At 39.4% G+C, this 23,862-nt stretch overlaps 1 long non-coding RNA gene across 1 annotated transcript; it reads left to right on the forward strand.

The window, feature by feature from the left end:
- Positions 1-11,073: 11,073 nt before the first annotated feature.
- On the forward strand, positions 11,074-22,935 carry LOC122450197. The gene is made up of 3 exons (XR_006272076.1): positions 11,074-11,111; positions 17,968-18,047; positions 22,854-22,935. It is a non-coding gene; the product is annotated as an uncharacterized LOC122450197 (long non-coding RNA).
- The last annotated feature ends 927 nt before the right edge of the window (positions 22,936-23,862 follow it).

The following is a 23,862-nucleotide window of genomic DNA, read 5'->3' on the forward strand; positions in this document are numbered from 1 at the left end:
TCACTCTGTATAAGGGGCTCCAGTTTCATCCATCTCATTAGGACTGATTCAAATGAATTCTTTGTAACGGCTGAGTAATATTCCATGGTGTATATGTACCACAGCTTCCTTATCCATTCATCTGCTGATGGGCATCTAGGTTGCTTCCATGTCCTGGCTATTATAAACAGTGCTGCGATGAACATTGGGGTGCACGTGTCTCTTTCAGATCTGGTTTCCTCAGTGTGTATGCCCAGAAGTGGGATTGCTGGGTCATGTGGCAGTTCTATTTCCAGTTTTTTAAGAAATCTCCACACTGTTTTCCATAGCGGCTGTACTAGTTTGCATTCCCACCAACAGTGTAAGAGGGTTCCCTTTTCTCCACACCCTCTCCAGCATTTATTGCTTGTAGACTTTTGGATAGCAGCCATCCTGACTGGCGTGTAATGGTACCTCATTGTGGTTTTGATTTGCATTTCTCTGATAATGAGTGATGTTGAGCATCTTTTCATGTGTTTGTTAGCCATCTGTATGTCTTCTTTGGAGAAATGTCTGTTTAGTTCTTTGGCCCATTTTTTGATTGGGTCATTTATTTTTCTGGAATTGAGCTTCAGGAGTTGCTTGTATATTTTTGAGATTAATCCTTTGTCTGTTTCTTCATTTGCTATTATTTTCTCCCAATCTGAGGGCTGTCTTTTCACCTTGCTTATAGTTTCCTTTGTAGTGCAAAAGCTTTTAAGTTTCATTAGGTCCCATTTGTTTAGTTTTGCTTTTATTTCCAATATTCTGGGAGGTGGGTCATAGAGGATGTTGCTGTGATTTATGTTGGAGAGTGTTTTGCCTATGTTCTCCTCTAGGAGTTTTATAGTTTCTGGTCTTACATTTAGATCTTTAATCCATTTTGAGTTTATTTTTGTGTATGGTGTTAGAAAGTGTTCTAGTTTCATTCTTTTACAAGTGGTTGACCAGTTTTCCCAGCACCACTTGTTAAAGAGGTTGTCTTTTTTCCATTGTATATCCTTGCCTCCTTTGTCAAAGATAAGGTGTCCATAGGTTCGTGGATTTATCTCTGGGCTTTCTAAGCCATAACAATTTTTAACTTACAGAATGTGTGGGAAATATTTTTGAGCATGGGAGACCTTTGGTGCGCCTTCCTTCTTATTCCAAGTAAGGTAACTCTCCTACTTCCAATTACTATTCTACTGAGGAATGAAATACATGGGATTAGCTTGCCACTTAGAAACCTAATGTTACTTGGTAACAAAAAGTGCTATTTCCTAATTTTCTGCCCTACTTACGCAGTGTCATTTTTTTATGGGGGACATAATATGAAGATGGCTACAAAGTGGGCTTCCCTGGTGGCTCAGAGGTTAAAGCATCTGCCTGCAATGTGGGAGACCTGGGTTCGATCCCTGAGTCGGGAAGATGGCCTGGAGAAGGAAATGGCAACCCACTCCAGTATTCTTGCCTGGAGAATCTCATGAATGGAGGAGCCTGGTAGGCTACAGTCCACAGGGTCTCAGAGAGTCAGACGGGGTCTCAGAGAGTCAGACACGACTGAGTGAAAATCAATCAATCAATATGAAGATACTGAATATCCTAAACCTTTTGTCATCAGTTTATAGGACATCTATAGTATTATTTGACTAGCTTCCACATTGTTTTCCTGGGAGCAACCATCTTGAAAAATGTAACTTTGTACCCCTGGCCATAATTAATTCTAGAAGTGGGCATCTGGGTGGATCAGAGCACACCCAAGATTATATGGGCTTTGAATCCAAGGAGTTGAGTCAGTCTCTATCCAGCAGCTGCTGAAGCTATAAGTAAAAAAATCCTGGAGCTATCAGCATCCTTGCTTCCCTTTGGATGGAATATGGAAGCAAAGGCAGTCAATCTGTAGAGACAGAAAAGAAAATCGCTCAGAAAGGAGCAGAACAGAGATAGAAAGTGAGCTCTCATGACTTTTACACTCTTGGTTCCAGTTTTTTCAGAGGTTGATCTGTATTTTTACTCTGCCTTCAGCATTATTTTTCTATCTGTGACTCCATTAGCTTTCAATAAAATCTTTGTTTACAACTAAAGCCAGTTTAAGCTGGGTATTCTTTAACATGCAATGAAATAATCCCAGCAAATGCAAAGGAAGACAAATGTATATAGAACGATTGCAGTTAGGTTTTTGTTTTTTTTTTCCTGTTTTCCATTTGTATTCTAGCATGATGTTAAACAACTTTCAAAATTTTTATTGAAAAAAAATATTTCATTGAATCTGAAATTTGCCTATTCATGATAGAGGCATTATTAGTTGCATACCAAGCACTCATTCCTCTACTTTTCCTCCTAAAAGAAAACTTACTCGTTCATGTACTCACTCCTTTCTCCCAGGGAACACACTAACTGAGGGAAAGATGATCCATCCTATTGCTATGCATGGCATTTCCCTATCAACTGTGTATTAAACCAATTACACTACAAGGAAAGATTTTTTAATTAATTAACTATTTACTTAGTTTTGGCTGCACTGGGTCTTCACTGAGCAGGCAGGCTTTCTCGAGTTGCAGCGAGCAAGGGCTACACTTTGTTGTGGGGCAAGACCTTTCACTGCGGTGGCTTCTCTTGCTGTGAAGCATGAGCCCCAGGCACACGGGCTTCAGTAGCTGCAGCTCATGGGCTCTAGGGTACAGGCTCAGGAGCTGTGGCACCCTGGCCCAGTTGCCCCACTGAATGTGGGATCCTCCGGGACCAGGGAGCGAATCCACGTCCCCCACATTGGCAAGCAGACTCCACCAGGACCACCAGGGAAGTCCTGGGAAAGATTTTTATTCTATGGTTAGAGAAGTTTTTATGTCCTATGGGACATAAACAAGGAAATTGCAGTTTTAGCTGTTGCTGGAAGCCATCTTCCTACTATGAAGAAAGTAACTGGAGAAGATTTAACCCCTTCTATTAAAGTTTTATTTTTTAACTTTAATGAAAATGTTTTTCATTTATAGAATACTTAATTCCTTTAAAAATCTGCTTGTTCTTTTTTCATAATGTCCTATTCTTGCTTTAAGGGTTCTTTTCCTTTCAGACTTTGAATATTTTAAAGACACTTATATTTTGAGTAACACAATATAAACATACTTATATTTACCTTACCACTAGTGCCATCCCAAATGGCGCTAGTGGTAAAGAACATGTGTGCCAATGCAGGAGACAGAAGAGACTGAGTTTCAATCCCTGGGTCAGGAAGATCCTCTGGAGGAGGGCTTTGAAATCCATTTCAATATTCTTGCCTGGAGAATCCCATGGACAGAGGAGGCTGGCAGGCTACAATCCACAGGGTTGCAAAGAGTCAGACACGACGACTGATGTGACTTAGCACACACACATACATAGGAATGGAAACGGGAATTTATGATGGATTCATAGAAAGGTAAGCAGTACATTTTGGCTAGAGATATTTGCTATTCCATGGATGAGAATCATTGGTATAACCTGGAAGCTTATTAGAAATGCTGAATTATGGGCTCTACCCCAAACTTACCAAATCAGAAGATGCATTTTTAACAAGACCCCCTGGTGACTGGGGTTATTCATATAAATGTGAAAGTTTGAGAAGCTCTGTTGCTGTAAAGGAAGACAAAGCAATATAGTTAGGGAGGTCAATAAGACTCCTCTGCTATTTCAGATTTAAATTTTAGTCCTTTGTGGAAAATGAATACAACTGCAATGACTACGCTAAAGCCTCACCCATGCTAAAGTTCTAACAGTTAGAACTGGACATGGACAAAACAGATTGGTTCCAAATAGGAAAAGGAGTACATCAAGGTTGTATATTATCACCCTGTTTATTTAATTTATATGCAGAGCATATCATGCGAAATGCAGGGCTAGATGAGTTACAAGCTGGAATCAAGATTGCCAGGAGAAATATCAACAACCTCAAATATGCAGATGGTATCACTTTAATGGCAGAAAATGAAGAACTAAAGAGCTTCTTGATGAGGGTGGAAGAGGAGAGTGAAAAAGCAGGCTAAAAATTCAATATTGAAAAAACTAAGATCATGGCATCCTGCCCATCACTTCATGGCAAACAGAAAGGGGAAAGGAGTAAGCGTGACAGATTCCTCTTCTTGAGCTCTGAAGTCACTGTGGATGGTGACTGCAGGCATGAAAATAGATGATTGCTTCTTAAAAGGAAAGCTATGATAAACCTAGACAGTGCATTAAAAAGCAGAGACATCACTTTGCCAACAAAGGTCCGTATAGTCAAGGCTATGGTCTTTCCAGTAGTCACGTATGGATGTGAGAAGTAGACCATAAAGAAGGCAGAGTGCTGAAGAATTGATGCCTTCAAACTGTGGTTCTGGAAAAGACTCCTGAGAGTCTCTTCGACAGCAAGAGTATGAAACCAGTCAATCCTAAAGGAAATCACCCCTGAATATTCATTGGAAGGATTGATGCTAAAGCTTATGCTTCAGTACTTTGGCTACCTGATGTGAAGAGCCAACTCATTGGAAAATACCCTGATGCTGGGAAAGATTGAAGGCAGAAGGAGAAGAGGGCAACAGAGGATGAGATGGTTGGATGGCATCACTGATTCAATGGATGAACTTGGGCAGACTTCAGGCGATGGTAAGGGATAGGGAGGCCTGGCGTGCTGTGGTCCATGGGGTCACAGAGTCAGACATGACTTGGCAACTGAACAAGTTTGCATAATCTCTAGTATATGTTACTTGAAGACTCTGAAAAAAGCATTTATTTAATTTAAAAAGTACTTCCACATTTACAAAGCTTCCAGATGATCATTACTATATTACTATTATAATAATTATAACTCTGATGTAAACAAAAGCCAGTTATCAGAACTTTTTAGTGAAATAGATAAGTGGAAATTTGTTCATCCACAGGAAAAAGGAGAAATAAACTGTGGGGCATCCATACAATGGATGTTATATTTAGCAAAAAACAAAACAAAAACTATTGATTCATACAATAGAATGAATGAATCTCAAAGATTATGAATAATTGAAAAGTAAATGAATCTCAAAAGCATTATGCTGAGTGAAAGAAACCTTGTACAAGGGTATAAGGTTCTAAAAAAAAAAAAAGAGTATAAGGTTCTATAACAACTAAATCTATGGTGAAAAAACAGTGATTGCTTTCAACATTGGTTAAGGACAGGAATTGACTAAGAGAGGGAGTTATGTTTTAGAGTTATGAAAACGTTCTGTATCTTGATAAAGGTTAAAATTACACAGGTAAATGTATATATGTCAAACTCACCAGAATGTATACTTAAGATTTGTGCATTTCACTTTACATTTAAAAATTGTAGAAAAATTGAACCCTAGTTAACAATCCATAAGGTGAAGTCTTTAAAGGTGAAGCATACTGAGAATATATACAATTTGCTTTGTTTTTTTATGCAATTTGATTTGAAATGCACAAAATAGTAAGATGATTTGATAGAAGATGGACTAGTTGGTTATGGCTAGGAATGGTTAGTTACATGATAACATGAATATACCAAAATGTTACCTATAGAATATAAACTGGGAGGTAGGAGGAGGGTATATGGGTACTTACTGTACTATTCTTTCAACTAATCTCTACACTTAAAATTTTTCATAATAAAATATTGGGGGAAAGAAAAAAGTTGCAGAAAAAATAATTGTTGTAATTTTGTGTAAAAATAAAAAATGTGTTTTCAAGGATATATTTAAATGAATAGATAAAGGTATGAAAGCTACACATAATTTTAGGAATTGTCAAGCTGATCTTAAAATTCATATAGAAATGAAAGGACACAAAATAGCCAAAACAGTCTTGAAAAAGAAGACAAAAGTTGGAGGACCAAAACTTCCTGATTTTAAAACATACCAGCCAGCTACAGCAATCATAACAGTGTGTTACAGGTATAAGAACAGACATACAGAAAATAGAATAGAATTAGAGCCAGAAATAAAGTCTTAAACTTATGGACAACTGATTTTCAACAAAGATGTCAAGAAAATTCAATGGGAAAAAGACAGTCTTTCAATAAAATGGATATCCATGTGTAAAAAATTAATTTGAACTCCTTTTTCACGCCATATATAAAAATTAACTCAAAAAGGATCACAGACCTCATGCAAGAGCTAAACCTGCAAAACTCTTAGGAAAAAAATAGAAGTAAATTTTCATGAACCTTGGGAGTAGGGGATGGTTTCTAAGATATGACATTAAATAGTACAAGCAACCAAAGGAAAAAAAAAATTAATAGGGCTTTATCAAAATTAGAAAAAAAAAGTTTAGATTTATTTTTAATTGAAGGATAATTGCTTTACAATAAAATTAAAATGTTAATGCTTCAAAAATATCATCAAGAAGGGACTTCCTTGGTGATCCATTGGTTAAGACTATGTACGTCCACTGCAGGGGGCATGGGTTCTATCCCTAGTCACAGAATTAAGATCCTACATCCCACATGCTGCACGTGGTTCAGCCAAAAAAAAGAACAACATTAAAAAAGTGAAAGACAACCTACAGAATAGGAGAAAACATTTGCAAGTCATATATCTGATATGGAACTTGTATCCAGAATATACTAAATTCAGTAACAATTAAAAATTTTTTAATTCAATAACAAGAAGACAAAAAACCCAATTTTTAAAGAGTGTCTGAAAAGATGTTTCTGCAAAAGAGACATACAAACGGATGATAATGGATATGAAAAAATGTTCAACATCATTAGCCATCAGAGTAATGCAAATCAAAACCACAGTAAGATTCCACTTCACTTCCATTAGGATGGTTACAAACAAAGAGATAATAACAAGTGTTGGAAAGGATGTGAAAAAATTGGAACACTCATCCACTGCTGGTGAGGATGTAAAACAGTACATCCACTTTGTAAAATAGTCTGGTAGTTCCTCAAAAAGTTAAACAGAATTACCACGTAACTAATTCCACTGCTATATATGTACTCAAGAAAAAAATGCAAATTTATGTCCAATATAAAAACTTCTATGTGAATGTTAATAGCATAATTTATTCCTAACAGTCAACAAGTGGGAAACAACTCAAATATCCATTGGATGGTGAATGGATAAACATATTGGTATATCCATATGATTGAATATTACTGGGCAACAAACAGGAACGAAGTACTGATACAGGCTTTGACATGGATAAACCTTGAAAACATTGTACCAAGTGAAAGAAGTTGTCACAAAAGACACATATTCTATGATTCCATTTATATGAAAAGTCTGTAATAGGCAAAAAGTTGGCTTAAAACTCAACATTCAGAAAACTAAGATCATGGCATCCGGTTCCACCACTTCATGGCAAATAGATTGGGAAACCATGGAAACAGTGATAGACTTTATTTTGGGGGGCTCCAAAATCACTGAAGATGGTGACTGCAGCCATGAAATTAAGAGACAATTGCTCCTTGGAAGAAAAGTTATGACCAACCTCGACAGTATATTAAAAAGCAGAGACATTACTTTGCCAACAAAAGTCCATCTAGTCAAAGCTATGGTTTTTCCAGTAGTCATGTATGGGTGTGAGAGTTGGACCATAAAGAAAGCTGAGCACCGAAGAACTGATGCTTTTGAATTGTGGGGTTGGAGAAGACTCTTGAGAGTCCCTTGGACTGCAAGGAAATTCAACCAGTCAATTCGAAAGGAAATCAGTCCTGGGTGTTCATTGGAAGGACTGAAGCAGAAACGGAAACTCCAGTACTTTGGCCACCTGATACGAAGAACCGACTCATTTGAAAAGACCCGGATGCTGGAAAAGAGGAGAAGTCAGGAGAAGGGAAGGACAGAGGGTGAGATGGTTGGATGGCATCACCGACTCGATGGGACATGAGTTTGAGTAAGCTCCGGGAGTTGGTGATGGACAGGGAAGCCTGGCGTGCTGCAGCCCATTTGGTTGCAGAGTTGAACACGACTGAGCGACTGAACTGAACTGATAATAGGCAAATCCACAGAGACAGAAGGTAGATTAGTGGTTGCTAGTGGAAGGGCAGATGGGGGAATGAGGAGTGACTATTAATGGGCACTGGGTTTTGTTTTGCAGTAGAGCATATATTCTAAGTTTATAATGATGGTTACTCTGTGACTACCCTAAAACCCACTGAATTGTATACTTCAGAAGGGTAAATTGCAAGTTATGTGAATAATATCTCAGTAAAGCTACTGTTCAAAAAAACACACTTTGGGTTTGTTGTCTGGTACACAGAGATGACTTTCAGATTTCTGCTGGTAGCAAGAGGGGGAAAATTGCAAGTGCAGTAACTGCTGCTAAGGAAACACCAGCAGTTTCTAATTTTATGCTGTCCTATATTCTGCTGTAACTCTCATAGCTTTTGATAATGTTATACTTGAGGCCAAAACAGAAATGCCTTTTATATTTTATTATAACAGCTAAACTGGGAAATAAATTCACCAATTGCTTTTTTAAAAAGGAAATGAGCTAAAAACAACATAGATGTAAGTGTAGCTTAAATAAACCTTTGCTCAGTAAGATGAATGTGTTCACTGGGGAGGGAAAGTTTGGTAGTAAAAATAGTTTAAAGTGTTACATTATTTTAAAAAGCATTTTGTTTCATTTACTGTAAATGGTCAACATCATTTTAAAGCAGATGGTAAATCTGTTGGATAGTAAAAAGAAATGACATCTTGCTTCCATTTTCCTATTTCTTCCAGTTCATTTCTTTACCGCAAATCATTTTCCATTGTTGGAGGATATTAAATTTAAATCAAACTGAAAGGAAAAAAGCAGGTAGCTATGTTCATAAATTCATGTTTCTTAGCACTGCTGCTTCCTATAGCCATTTTATGAAGAATATTTCAAATTGATCTATTCATTCTGGATGTGAACAAATTGAGAATTTCTTTTCTTGAGCAAACAGCTCTTTCAAGAAATCTATTTACAAAATGAAAAAATATATAATTATGATACATAAACATTTAAATAAATTTTAATACTCTTCTATGAGAAAAGATCTAGAACTGGTATACATTTAAGGAAGAGTATTAAGTTTAATTTGTAAAGATAACTAAGATGTACAGTGCTTAACATGTTCTTAGACTAAAGTGCTATACATGGAGTGTGTATATATGTATGTGGACATACATGCTATTTATGTATATAAATGTCTATGTATGTGTATAATGTTCACAATTATGTAAATAAATAGGTAAAAATTCCTTACAATAGCCCATTATGATGTGAAAATGAAGAAAGAGTAAGGTTAAGCAATTTGTCCTGAATATGTCCCTGAATTCAGGGAGTTTGGCACTACAGACCATGTTTTTGATAATTACTTTAGGGACTCCCTGGTGGCTTAGTGGGTAAAGAATCCACTTTCAATGATGCATTAGATCCAGGAGATGCTGGTTTGATTTCTGCATCAGGAAGATCCCTTGGAGGAGGGTACGGCAACCCACTCCAGTATTCTTGTCTGGAGAATCCCATGGACAGAGTAGCCTGAGAGGCTACAGTGCATGGGGTCGCAGAGTCAGACACGATTGAAGTGACTGAGAATGCATGAAGAATATGTATAGGAAAGCAAGAATAAGCTAGACAAGTAGGGGGAAAGAGTAGAGGACCTAATAACAGGTAACAAGAGGACAGCAAAGGTATCAGTTCACTTCAGTTGCTCATTCGTGTCCGACTCTTTGCGAGCCCATGGGCTGCAGCACACCAGGCTTCCCTGTCCATCAACAACTCCCGGACCTTGCTCAAACTCATGTTCATTGAGTCGGTGATGCCATCCAACCATCTCATCCTCTGTTGTCCCCTTCTCCTCCGGCCTTCAATCTTTCCCAGCATCAGGGTCTTTTCCAATGAGTCAGTTTTTCACATCAGGTGGCCAAAGTACTGGAATTTCAGCTTCAGCATCAGTCCTTCCAATAAATATTCTGGACTGATCTCCTTTAGGATGGGCTGGCTGGATCTCCTTGCAGTTCAAGGGACTCTCAAGAGTCTTCTCCAACACCACAGTTCAAAAGCATCAGTTCTTCGGTGCTCAGCTTTCTTCATGGTCCAGCTCTCACATCCATACAAGACTACTGGAAAAACCACAGCTTTGACTAGACGGACCTTTGTTGGCAAAGTAAAGTCTCTGTTTTTAAATACCCTGTCTAGGTCAATCATAGATTTTCAAGGAGCAAGCATCTTTTAATCTCATGGCTGCAGTCACCATCTGCAGTGATTTTGAAGCCCAAGAAAATAAAGTCTCTCGCTGTTTCCATATTTTCCTCATCTATTTGCCATGAAGTGATGGGACTGGATGGCAAGATCTTCATTTTTTGAATGTTGAGTTTTAAGTCAGCTTTTTCACTCTGCTTTCATCAAGAGGCTCTTTAGTTCCTCTCCACTTTCTGCCATAAAGGTAGTTTTGTCATCAGCATCCTTGAGGTTATTGATATTTCTCCTGGAAATGTTGATTGCAGCTTGTGCTTCACCCAGCCTGGCATCTCACATGATGTACTCTGCATATAAGTTAAATAAGCACGGTGACAAAATACAGCCTTGACGTACTCTTTTCCCAATTTGGAACCAGTCTGTTGCCCATGTCCGGTTCTAACTATTGCTTCTGGACCTGCAAACAGATTTCTCAGAGGCAGGTAAGGTGGTCTGGTATTCCCATTGCTTGAAGAATTTTCCACAGTTTGTTGTGATCTACACAGTCAAAGGCTTTGATGTAGTCAATAAACCTGAAGCAGATGTTTTTCTGGAATTCTCTTGCTTTTTATATGATCCAATGGATGTTGGCAATTTGCTCTGGTTCCTCTGCCTTTTCTAAATCCAGCTTGAACATCTGGAAGTTCACAATTCACATACTGCTGAAGCCTAGCTTAGAGAATATTGAGCATTACTTTGCTAGTGTGTGAGATGAGTACAATTCTGTGGTAGTTTGAACATTCTTTGGCATTGCCTTTCTTTGGGATTGGGATGGAGACTGACCTTTTCCAGTCCTGTGGCCACAGCTGAGTTTTCCAAATTTGATGGCATATTGAGTGCAGCACTTTCACAGGATATTTTAGGATTTGAAATAGCTCAGCTGGAATTCCATCACCTCCACTAGCTTTGTTCATAGTGATGCTTCCTAAGGCCCACTTGACTTCACACTCCAGGATGTCTGGCTCTAGGTGAGTGATCACACATTGGTGGTTATATGGGTCATTAAAATCTGTTTTGTATAGCTCTTCTGTGTATTCTTCCCAACTCTTCTTAATATCTTCTGCTTCTGTTAGGTCCATAGTGTTTCTGTCCTTTATTGTGCCCATCTTTGCATGAAATGTTCCCTTGGTATCTCTAATTTGCTTGAAGAAATCGCCAGTCTTTCCCATTCTATTGTTTCCCTCTATTTCTTTGCATTGATCACTGAGGAAGGCTTTCTTATCTCTCCTTACTATTCTTTGGAACTCTGCATTCAGATGGATGTATCTCTCCTCTTCTTTGTCTTTCACTTCTCTTCTTTTCTCAGCTATTTGTAAGGCCTCCTCAGACAATCATTTTGCCTTTTTGCATTTCTTATTCTTGGGGATGATTTTGATTACCCCCTCCTGTACAATGTTACAAACCTCCATCCCCAGTTCTTCTGGCACTCTATCAGATTTAATCCTTTGAATCTATTTTTCACTTCCACTGCATAATCATAAGGGATTTGATTTAGGTCATACCTGAATGGTCTAGTGGTTTTCCCTACTTTCTTCAATTTAAGTCTGAATTTGGCAATAAGGAGTTCATGATTCGAGCCACAGTCAGATCCTGGTCTTGTTTTTGCTGACTGTATAGAGCTTTTTCATTTTCAGCTGCAAAGAATATAACCAATCTGATTTCGGTATTGACTGTCTGGTGATATCGTCTCTTGTGTTGTTGAAAGAGGGTGTTTGCTATGAGCAGTGTGTTCTCTTGGCAAAACTCTGTTAGCCCTGCTTCATTTTGTACTCCAAGGCCAAACTTGCCTGTTACTCCAGGTATCTCTTGACTTTCTACTTTTGTATTCCAGTTCCCTATAGATGAAAAGGACATCTTTTTTTGGTGTTCTAGAAGGTTTTGTAGGTCTCTATAGAACCATTCAACTACAGCTTCTTCAGCATTAGTGGTTGGGGCATAGACTTGGATTACTGTGATACTGAATCATTTGCCTTGGAAACAAACAGAGATCATCCTATCATTTTTTAGATGTACCCAAGTACTGCATTTCACTCTTTTCTTTTGTTGACTATGAGGGCTACTTCATTTCTTCTAAAGGATTCTTGCCCACAGTCATAGATATAATGGTCATTTGAAATAAATTCACCCATTCTGGCCCATTTTAGTTCCTAAAATGTCACTGTTCACTCTTGCCATCTCCTGTTTGACTACTTCCAATTTACCTTGAGTCATGGACCTAACATTCCAGGTTCCTATACAATATTGTTCTTTACAGCATCAGACTTTACTTCCATCACCAGTCACATCCACAACTGGGTGTTGTTTTTGCTTTGGCTCTGCCTCTTCATGCTTTCTGCAGTTATTTCTCCAGTAGCATATTGGGCACCTGCTGACCTGGGACTTTATCTTCAGTGTCATTATTTTTGCCTTTTCATACTGTTCATGGGGTTCTCAAGGCAAGCATATTGATAAGACTTTCTGGAATGCGAAGTCAAGTGGGCCTTAGGAAGCATCACCATGAACAATGCTAGTGGAGGTGATGGAATTCCAGCTGAGCTATTTCAAATCCTAAAGATGCTGCTGCTAATATGCCAGCAAATTTGGAAAACTCAGCAGTGGCCACAGCACTGGAAAAGAATTCTGAAGTTGTTTTTCATTCCTTTTTCCAGCGGACCATGTTTTGTCAGAACTCTGCACCATGGTCCATCTTGGGTGGCCCTAGATGGCCTGGCTCATAGTTTCACTGAGTTAGGTAAGGCTGTGATCCATGTGACCAGTTTGGTTAGTTTCCTGTGATTGTATTTTTCATTCTGTCTGCCCTCTCATGGATAAGGATAAGAGGCTTGTGGAAGCTTCCTGATGGGAGGGACTGGCTGTGAGGGAATCTGTCTTGCTCTGATGGGCAGGGCCAAACTCAGTAAATCTTTAATCCAATTTTCTCTTGATGGGTGGGGCTGTGTTCCCCCTCTGTAGTTTGGCCTGAGAGGCCAAACTACGGTAGGGGTAATGGTGGTAATGGAGACCTCCTTCAAAAACACTTACGTCAGCACACCCTGTGGCTCCCAGGACTGTTGTATTCAGTGTCCCTAACCCTGCGGCAGGCCACTATTGACCCATGCCTCCACCTGAGACTCCCGAACACTCAGGCAAGTCTGGCTCAGTCTCTTGTGGGATCACTGCTCCTTTCTCCTGGGTCCTGTGCATACAAAGTTGTTTGTGCCCTCCAAGAGTGTTTCCCCAGTCCTGTGCAAGTTCTGTAATGAAATCCCACTGGCCCTGAAGTCAAATTCCCTGGGAGTTTTCAGTCCCTTTGCCAGATCCCCAAGTTGGAAAATCTGTTGAGCAAAGGTATGTCACCACATAATTAACACATACCTACTCTGTTCTAGGATGATGAAATGATGATTGAGCCTTTATTACTAAGGTTGTACCTATGCCTCTGTGGGCTGACTATGTAGGTGTCCCCCTTTTACAAGCATTTTCTGAACCTGTAAGAATCACAAAGATGTAGCAACTTGCCTATAAAAAAATACTAGAGAAGGGGGAAACCAGTAGAATATAGTAATACGGAAGCCTAGGCAAGAAAGAATCCAGGTGAGAACAATCCTTAGTGTAGAATGCTGCAAAAAACATCAAATAAGATTTGGTCTGAAAATGGTCCATTCACTCACTTATTAAATAAATATCTATTGGCTATTTAGCATATGCCAAGAACTATATTAGGCATAACGATACAGTAATACACAAAGCCAAAATAGTCCCTGCTGACAATGCATGTAATAGAAGAGACAGACATTAAATGCCTAATTTAAGAAATACATATTTAGAGATTCCAGTGCCAGCCAAGAAGGCATAGTCCAATAAAGCTTGTCCTAACTGCTAATTATAACTAAATACTCTGGATAAAATACAAAAAGCAACTGCCTGAACAAAACAAATAAACGTAAGCAATATTCAGGAAGAGTCAAAACTGGAGAAGGGGCCCATACAGGAGTTTCTCCTTTTGTGTGTGTATGCATATGTGTGTGTGTGTTTTACTTAAGGATGAGTGCCCAAGTGAAGCTGTCACAGTGGCAGCATGGGCAACTAAAACTCCTAGAAAAACCCTGTCTTTGTAGACAGAGGACTAAGAAAACAGGTCCCTGGGGTTCCAAAGAGTTGTGGGAGAGAAATCCCCATTTTTTTTCTCTCTGGTTTCCTCTTGCTGTGGCACAGGCAACTTCAGTTCCTTAAGAAACCCCATTATTCTAGCTACAGTACAGGGCAGGAAGTTGAGGAGTATCCAAGAGAGAAGAGAACGCGAAAAAGGGTTCTATTTCTGTTTATGAACCAGCATATGTCTAGGACTCATTTTGGAGGTACACTCCAGAGTAGCACAAGTAGCAAGTCCCTAAACCACATGATGCAAAGCACAAGTCTGAGATTAATCCCTGAGTAGCATAGAGGAAGGACAAAACTGTCCTGACACTGCAACCCATGCTGGAGGGGTGGGGGAAGGAAAGGACAAGATAGACTTTACAGTCTCAATCCAATGGATGACTGGGTGCTAAAAAAAACAAGAGAAGTCAACATGATTCAGATGACTTTCATAGGACCTGGAGTATCATAAACACAAAGAAAATTCAAAATGTCCAGGAAGGGGGTTCTTCTGATAAGTATTGACATACCCTAACAGCTTCCCTAGTGGCTCAGATGGTAAAGAATCTAACTGCAGTGCAGGAGACCTAGGTTCAATGTACCCCTCAAATGTCCATAGTGATTCCCACAGAGGTGCCCTATACAGGCATCCCTTTAATAGATCGGGTCTCCACTGACCTTCATTGGCCACCATTCATAAGTTGGTAAAGACCAAAACATAGGGGCTTTTATCATTGTTCAATTTCCACCACTGCTAGGAAAACAGCATGCAATTCAGCCCATCCTGCTGATTTGTTTTTACTCTCTTTGATCAGAGCAGTGGCCTTTGATCAGGGTGGTTATCTGTTTATATTACAACTGCCATCTATAAACCAAGCAGCTCATTTTTTTTCCCCAGCCAATGTTCAAATTTGTTTTAGTTCAGTTCAGTTCAGTCGCTCAGTCATGTCCGACTCTTTGTGACCCCATGAATCGCAGCACGCCAGGCCTCCCTGTCCATCACCAACTCCCGAAGTTTACTCAAACTCATGCCCATTGAGTTGGTGATGCCATCCAGCCATCTCATCCTCTGTTGTCCCTTTCTCCTCCTGCCCCCAATCCCTCCCAGCATCAGGGTCTTTTCCAATGAGTTAACTCTTCGCATGAGGTGGCCGAAGTATTGGAGTTTCAGCTTTAGCATCAGTCCGTCCAATGAACACCCAGGACTGATCTCCTTTAGGATGGACTAATTGGAACTCCTTGCAGTCCAAGGGACTCTCAAGAGTCTTCTCCAACACCACAGTTCAAAAGCATCAACTTTTTGGCGCTCAGCTTCCTTCACAGTCCAACTCTCACATCCATCCATGACCACTGGAAAAACCATAGCCTTGACCAGACGGACCTTTGTTGGCAAAGTAATGTCTCTGCTTTTTAACATGCTATCTAGGTTGGTCATAACTTTCCTTCCAAGGAGTAAGCGTCTTTTAATTTCATGGCTGCAGTCACCATCTGCAGTGATTTTGGAGCCCCATAAAATAAAGTCTGACACTGTTTCCACTGTCTCCTCATCTGTTTCCATGAGGTGATGGGACCAGATGCCATGATCTTAGTTTTCTGAATGTTAAGCTTTAAGCCAACTTTTTCACTCTCCTCTTTCATTTTCATCAAGAGGCTTTTCAATTCCTCTTCACTCTCTGCCATAAGGGTGGTGTTATCTGCATATCTGAGGTTATTGATATTTCTCCCAGCAATCTTGATTCCAGCTTGTGCTTCTTCCAGCCCAGTGTTTCTCATGATGCACTCTGCATAGAAGTTAAATAAGCAGGGTGACAATATACAGCCTTGACGTACTCCTTTTCCTATTTGGAACCAGTCTGTTGTTCCACGTCCAGTTCTGTTGCTTCCTGACCTGCATACAGGTTTCTCAAGAGGCAGGTCAGGTGGTCTGGTTTAGCTGGAGTCCCATCTCTTTCAGAATTTTCCACAGTTTATTGTGATCCACACAGTTGAAGGCTTTGGTGTAGTCAATAAAGCAGAAGTAGATGTTTTTCTGGAACTCTCTTGCTTTTTTGATGATCCAGTGGGTATCGGCAATTTGATCTCTGGTTCCTCAGACTTTTCTAAAACCAGCTTGAACATCTGGAAGTTCACGGTTCACATATTGCTGAAGCCTGGCTTGGAGAATTTTGAGCATTACTTTACTAGCATGTGAGATGAGTGCAATTGTGCAATAGTTTGAGCATTCTTAGGGATTGGAATGAAAACTGACCTTTTCCAGTCCTGTGGCCACTGCTGAGTTTTCCAAATTTGCTGGCATATGGAGTGCAGCACTTTCACAGCATCATCTTTCAGGATTTGAAATAGCTCAACTGGAATTCCATCACATCCACTAGCTTTGTTCATAGTGATGCTTTCTAAGGCCCACTTGACTTCACATTCCAGGATGTCTGGCTCTAGGTAAGTGATCACACCATCATGATTATCTGGGTCATGAAGATCTTTTTTGTACAGTTCTTCTGAGTATTCTTGCTACCTCTTCTTAATATCTTCTGCTTCTGTTAGGTCCATACCATTTTTGTCCTTTATCGAACCCATCTTTGCCTGAAATGTTCCCTTGATATCTCTAATTTTCTTGAAGAGATCTCTAGTCTTTCCCATTCTGTTGTTTTCCTCTATTTCTTTGCACTGATCGCTGAGGAAGGCTTTCTTATCTCTCCTGGCTATTCTTTGGAACTCTGCATTCAAACGGGAATATCTTTCCTTTTCTCCTTTGCTTTTCGATTCTCTTCTTTTCACAGCTATTTGTAAGGCCTCCTCAGACAACCAGTTTGCCTTTTTGCATTTCTTTTCCATGGGGATGGTCTTGATCCCTGCCTCCTTTTAAACGTCACAAAATCTTTATCTCATTTTTTTCAGTTTGAATCTTGATAGAAATAAGTCCTGAACATTATAATTGGTAATATGTCTTTATTAATTTATTTAATTGGAGGTTAATTACTTTACAATATTGTAGTTGTTTTTGCCATACATTGACATGAATCAGCCATGGGTGTACATGTGTTCCCCATCCTGAACCCCCCTCCCTCCCCATCCTATCCCTCAGGGTCATCCCAGTGCACCAGCCCTGAGCACCCTGTCTCATACTTCGAACCTGGACTGGCGATCTGTTTCACATATGATAATCAGTTGAGAGCTGTTTACAGGGCACTGTTCAAGTGATAACACAATCTGGCAGCTCTTTATAAAGTTTCAAAGTCAGTCCTAGGGGAAAAGAGGTTCCCTGCTCATGAGTACATGATCCTTGCATTCCACAGATAGCATGATGCTATATAAACCATTTCCATGTTATTATGGAACTCTTCTGGGTATTGCCTTCCCTGACAAAGTGCTTTTCTGATGCCAACCAAAACCATCATAGTAAGTTCAGGTTTCAAGATTATTTTCTATCCTTCAGTCATATGGGCTGTTTTAATTAATGTCTGATAGCAAGCTAGTAATTGCCCCTCAGATAGCAATTCTCTAAACTAAAGTCCTAGTACTCAATGCTGGGAAGTGCACATGGGCTTTTGCAATAAGCCCAGTCTATACTCCTTACACAGCTATTACACAGAGAATTTGTCCATGTCAGCACTCCAGTTCGTACTCTATGTAGTTTGAACTCAGGCGATCTAATTGGTTTCCATTTAACAAAATAATATTGCTTCAAAGGCAGATTTACATTTGTTCCAGGTTTACAATGGCGAAATGTTCCCTAAATACAAGGCGAAATGTTCCCTAAATACAAGGTTCATCATCATAACATAAGCCAGGTAAGAGACCCAACCACTTCAAAATATTCTTCAAACTTTCACCTTAACCCCACCAATGCTGACACTCCTAGCTGTAGCCTGTTTTATGACTTCATCAACAGATTCTGGTTTTAAAACAACAGCAAGGGGAGACATTCCCCAGTCAAACATAATATTCTTTCCCATAAAACATTCAGATAAAGGAGACACAATTTCTTTACCCAAAACCTAATTTTAAAATCTTATCAACTCTTCTATTTCTATAATTTCTCAATCTGATTAAAGTCAAAATTAGCATTTTATAAATGGATTTCCATACCACAGCGCATGGGGTTCTGTTGTAAGGAAGTCTCAGAAATATCTCTAGACCTGACCACTTTACCCACACAAGTGCATAGAGCTTTGGGGGTCTGGCCAGAAGACCTTGGCCCCTTGGTAAATCCTTACTTTGGTTAACCTATCTAACCATCACCCTAGGCAATTCTGGCTAAGGTTTCTCAGTGTAATTTATGCCTTCTGGTTTTTTACATCCTTCTAAATGAAGATAACTAGAGCAGACTTGTTTGGGGCCTTTTAATGTTGGGGGACTAGCAGTGGGTCCCCTTGGTTCACTGGTTCACCCAACTTTGATAGTGCTGCATCAACCCTCTTATTTCAGCATCATCAATTGCCCACCACATTCATCCTATTTCTCAACAACACATAGACTTCCACTCTGCTAAGACAAGTCCTTTGATTCTCCCTCTGTCTCTCCCCCATTTTCTTGTTACCTGCTCTAATGATCTTGGTTTCAGTAAGACCTGTCCTGGGAAGCTGAGATGGCTAATCTGATAGGACTTCTCAAACTGTTGTTTTGATTCTGCATCAGTAAAAGTGATATGGGGTGCCTATATGACAGGGGCCCCCTTAATCACAGCACCTACCATACCTGAGTAACGGGCATATTCAGTGAATGAATAACCCAGTTAATATAAAGCCAGCCCACATGGCTTGTATACAAAGCATACCAGCGGCTTCATCTGTGGTGTTCTACTTGGTGATTATAGGGGGAGCTGGGTGGTTCCCCTTCTCAGAATAAACACACTTTATGGTGGCTTTTGTCCAGTCTATGGTGCTGGTTGTTGCTTCCAGAATAATGTGCTGTGTGTCTGGATCATGTACAGCCAGCCATCTGTGAGCCAATAGTGAGCTTCCAGTCCTATATCAGCCCAAACAAACTCTTCTATGCTGTAACACTTAAAGCCAAAGATACTGCTCCTAATTTATCTATTCTCACTATCCATTTCAGTAAAGGTTTTTCAGAAAGCTGATGATACTAATCTACAAAAAGACAGCTCCTTCACATTAAACCCCTTGGTTTCAGGAGTTTCTGAAACCCCTGTGTTGACTACCTTCTTGGCAATGAGAGATATTAGAGGTAATTTCTCTTGCTCTGGCTTAATTTTTCTCTTTGAGGGAAGCATTGAGACTAGTGACTAAAGTTCACACCAACCAAAATCAGAGTTAGGTCCAGCAACAAGGCCTGACCCAAAACTTTATTCCATTTTGGCTATTACAGATACCAATAACAAAGGGATTATATAGTTGGCATGCTTCTTATTATTTCACATTTCCTTACAGATCCAATAAGCCAACTTTTCAGGAGTTGGAATCTACTGCCACTGCTAAATTCCATTGGTAATTTTTACCTTTAGTAACTGCAGTGCAGCTGAAGTTTCATACCGTGGGTGGCTAGGTAGCCATCCAGGGATCAAAGTTTCTCCATTCCTCATCCTTTCATCCCTTCTTTTCACAAACTACATGTTTCCTATGTTTCCTTGAGACAGGAGCATTCTTGCAAATCCCATTTCTTTGACACCAACTAAAGGAAAACTATTCCTCTACCCACAGAATACTTCTGAAAGCAAGCATGTGGTTTTTGGGGTTTTTTTTTCACCAAATCAACTAATTTTTCAGCTCTCTGGATAGCAAGTGGATGCCCTATAATTTAATTCAATTCTACTCTGGGTAGGGTCAGACTCCACAGACTTAAGGGCTCAGTCCCACAAGACTGTCCTTAATTTAGATGGCACTCACAAGTAATGGGTCCCTAGGGTACCCACGTTTTTATAACTTGGCTACAAAGTCAGGGCTTTCCATAACCACTCCCTCAGGCTTAATAATTTGCTAGAATGGCTCATAAAACTCATGAAAATATTTACTTATGGTGACTGGTTTTTTATAAAAGATATTGTAAAGGATCAAGAGTTACACAGTGTACAGTCTACCAAGGTTCCATGTGTAGAAGCATCTGCCCCCATAAAGCTGGAATATACCTATGCCCTAGCATGCAAGTGTCACCAATTAGAAGCTCTGTAAACCCCACAGTTTAGGGATTTTTATGGAAGCTTCATTATGTAGGCAGGATCAATCATTACCTCAGTCTCCATCCCCTCTCCCTTCTCCTAAAGATGGAGGGCAGGCCTGAAAATTCCAAGCTTTATATCATGGCTTTGTATTTCTGGTGACCAGCTTCCATCCTGAAGCTCTCCAGAAGCCCACCAAGAGTCAACTCATTAGAACAAAAGCAGCTCCTGTCACTCAGAACATTCCAGGGGGTTTAGGATCTCTATGTAAGATGCTCCTATCATCTCCACTGCTTAGGAAATTACAAGGGTTTTAGAAGCTTTGTGTTAAAAAGCAGGGGCAGAGACCAAATATATATTTCTTATTCACACAGCTACTATAAATTCCTAATTATTCTTGGAGACTTCAATACTTCTCTTAGCAGTGGTTAGAACAGAAAATCAGCAAAAATTGAGAAGACCTGAACAACACTATCAACCAACTTTGACCTAATAAGGCATTTACAGAACAGTCTACCCAAGAATAGCAAAATACTAATTCTTTTCAAGTGCACCTGGAATATTCATCCAGACATATGATATGCTAGGTCATAATACAAATTTCAAAGAACTGAAATCATGAAGGGCATGCTCTCTGACTATATTCGAATTAAATTAGAAATCAATAATAGATATCTGGAAAAGTCACAAGTATTTGGAAATTAAACAACACACTTCTAAAGAAACCATGGGGATCAAAGAAGTCATAAGGGAAATTAGAAAATATTTTGAACTGACTTAAAATAAAAATACAACAAATCAAAATTCATGCGATTCAGCCAAACTAGTGCTTAGAGGAAATGTATAAAATCATACGCTTAAAATGGAAAAAAATAAAGATCTCAAATGAATGATCTAACCTTTCACCTTTATAGTCCAGATAAAAGAGAGCAAATTAAATCTGAAACAAACAGAAGAAAGAAAATAATGAAGAGCAGAAATCAATAACATTAAAACAGGAAAACAACAGAGAAAAGTAAATAAAACCAAAATAAATGAATTTCTTGAATTTATCAATAAAACCTATAAACTTCTACCTATACTGCACCCCCCCCAAAAAAAAACAAAGAAGATACATTACAAAACTCAGGAATGAAAGCTAATATAATCACAGACACTACAAATATTTAAAAGATAATAAGGGAATATTACAAACAATTTTATACCAGTTCATTCATAGGTACAAACTAGCAAACTAGAAGAAATATATAACATGAACAATTCTATATCTATTAAAGAAATTAAATCTGTAGTTTAAAAATTATTCCATTAAGAAAATTTTAGTCTGGCGGACTTCACTGGCAAATTCTACCAAATCATTGATGAAGAAATAATACTAATTCCATACAATCTTTCTGAGAATAGAACAGGAGACATCTCCAAATCAGGCCAGCATGACTTAATTACCAAAGCCAGACAGACATCAGAAAAGCAGTATCTCCTATAAACATACATGCAAAAATACACCACAAAATATTAGCAAATGGAATGCAATATGTAAAATAATAATAATAATACACTTCAACCTAGTGGGGTTTATTCTGAAAATGAAGGGTCTGGCTCAACATTTAAAAGTTAGGTGAGGGAATTTCCTGGTGGTCCAGTGGTTAGAACTTGACCTTTTCATTGCCGTGGCCAGGTTTTAGCCCCGATCAGAGAACTAAGATCCTGCAAGCCATGCGACAGAGCCAAAAAGAAAAAAATTAATTGGCATAATCTACCATATTAACAGACTAAAGAAGAAAAACCAGATGATTTCTCAATAAAGGTGGGAAAGCATTGGACAAAATTCAGTATCTATTCAGGATAAAAATTTTTATTAAACTAGGAAAATAAGGGAACTCATCGAACCTGAAAAATGGCATTAATATGTACAAAAGAAAAACTATAGCTAACACAATAGTGAAAGATTGAATGTCTTCCCCCTAAAATCAATAAACTCTAACCCTTCCTCAGTTCAGTTCAGTCACTCAGTCGTGTCCAACCACTGTGACCCCAAGGACTGCAGCACGCCAGGCCTCCCTGTCCATCGCCAACTCCTGGAGTTTACTCAAACTCATGTCCATTGAGTCGGTGATGCCATCCAACCATCTCATCCTCTGTTGTTCCCTTCTCCTCCTGCCTTCAATCTTTCCCAGCATCAGGGTCTTTTCCAATGAGTCAGTTCTTCACATCAGGTGGCCAAAGTACTGGAGTTTCAGCTTCAGCATCAGTCCTCCCAATGAATACTCAGGGTTAATGAATATTCATGAACCCTTCCTATTCAACATGTGATGAAAGTTACAGCAAAAACGATGAAGAAAGACACACAGACTGAAAAGGAAGAGGTTGTCTCTATTTGTAGTCAACACTGTCTAAAATACCAAGGAAAAGAGCTTCAAAAACTAATAAATGAGAATGTTATTCACAGCTACAGCTTTTACTCCAAATTTTCTATCTCCAGGTCTTTATATTCAACTGCCAACTGGATATCTTCACCTTAGGAGTCCCATGGATTCCTAAGGTTGAGTACTTCAAAGTTGAAGGTATTGTTATCCCTCCAAACTTTTATTTAAAAAAAAAATGCATATCCTATTCTTTTTAGTAATATGATCTATGACTCATTCTAACATTTATGCTGCTGCTGCTAAGTCATGTCAGTCGTGTCCAACTCTGTGTGACCCCATAGATGGCAGCCCACCAGGCTCCCGCCCCTGGGATTCTCCAGGCAAGAACACTGGAGTGGGCTGCCATTTCCTTCTCCAGTACATGAAAGTGAAAAGTGAAAGTGAAGTCACTCAGTCATGTCTGACTCTTTGCAACCCCATGGACTGTAGCCTACCAGGCTCCTCTGTCCATGGGATTTTCCAGGCAAGAGTACTGGAGTGGGGTGCCATTGCCTTCTCCGCTAATATTTATACTTGTTCTCATATTTATAGCATTCCAATTGATTTATCCATCCACCCAAGCTACAAAAAGGGGATTCATCTTACACTTCTTTCCCACTTCACATCTACTTGGTCACTTAGGATATCAGTTAACTTTTATTATGAAACAAACTGCTCTGAATCTGGAGGCTTAAAACAAAATATTTATTATTTCCTGTGATTCTGTGGGTTGACTGGCTGATTTTTCTGGTCTGAATCATCTTAGTTGGGGTTAGAAGGCCTAGGATGCTCTCATACGTGTGTCTGGGGCCACAACTGAGGAGGCCAAGATGGTTGAGACACCTGTGGACTCTCTTCAAGTGGTCCTTCATCTTCTAGGAGGCTAGCCCTAATTTGATTACATGGTGGTAGAAGAGTTGCCAGCAATAAGAGGGCAAGTCCCAACATGCAAACGTTTTGCAAGCCTCTGCTGAATTACAATTGCTTTCATCCCAGTATCTCAGTAGCCAGAATAAGTCGCATGAGTTAGCCCGCAAAAAGCCTACCCAAGGATATGGGTGCTGGTAGGTATGGAAAACTAGCTCG

This window comes from Cervus canadensis, chromosome 1 (assembly GCF_019320065.1).
Source record: "Cervus canadensis isolate Bull #8, Minnesota chromosome 1, ASM1932006v1, whole genome shotgun sequence".
Classification (NCBI taxonomy): Eukaryota; Metazoa; Chordata; class Mammalia; order Artiodactyla; family Cervidae; genus Cervus; species Cervus canadensis.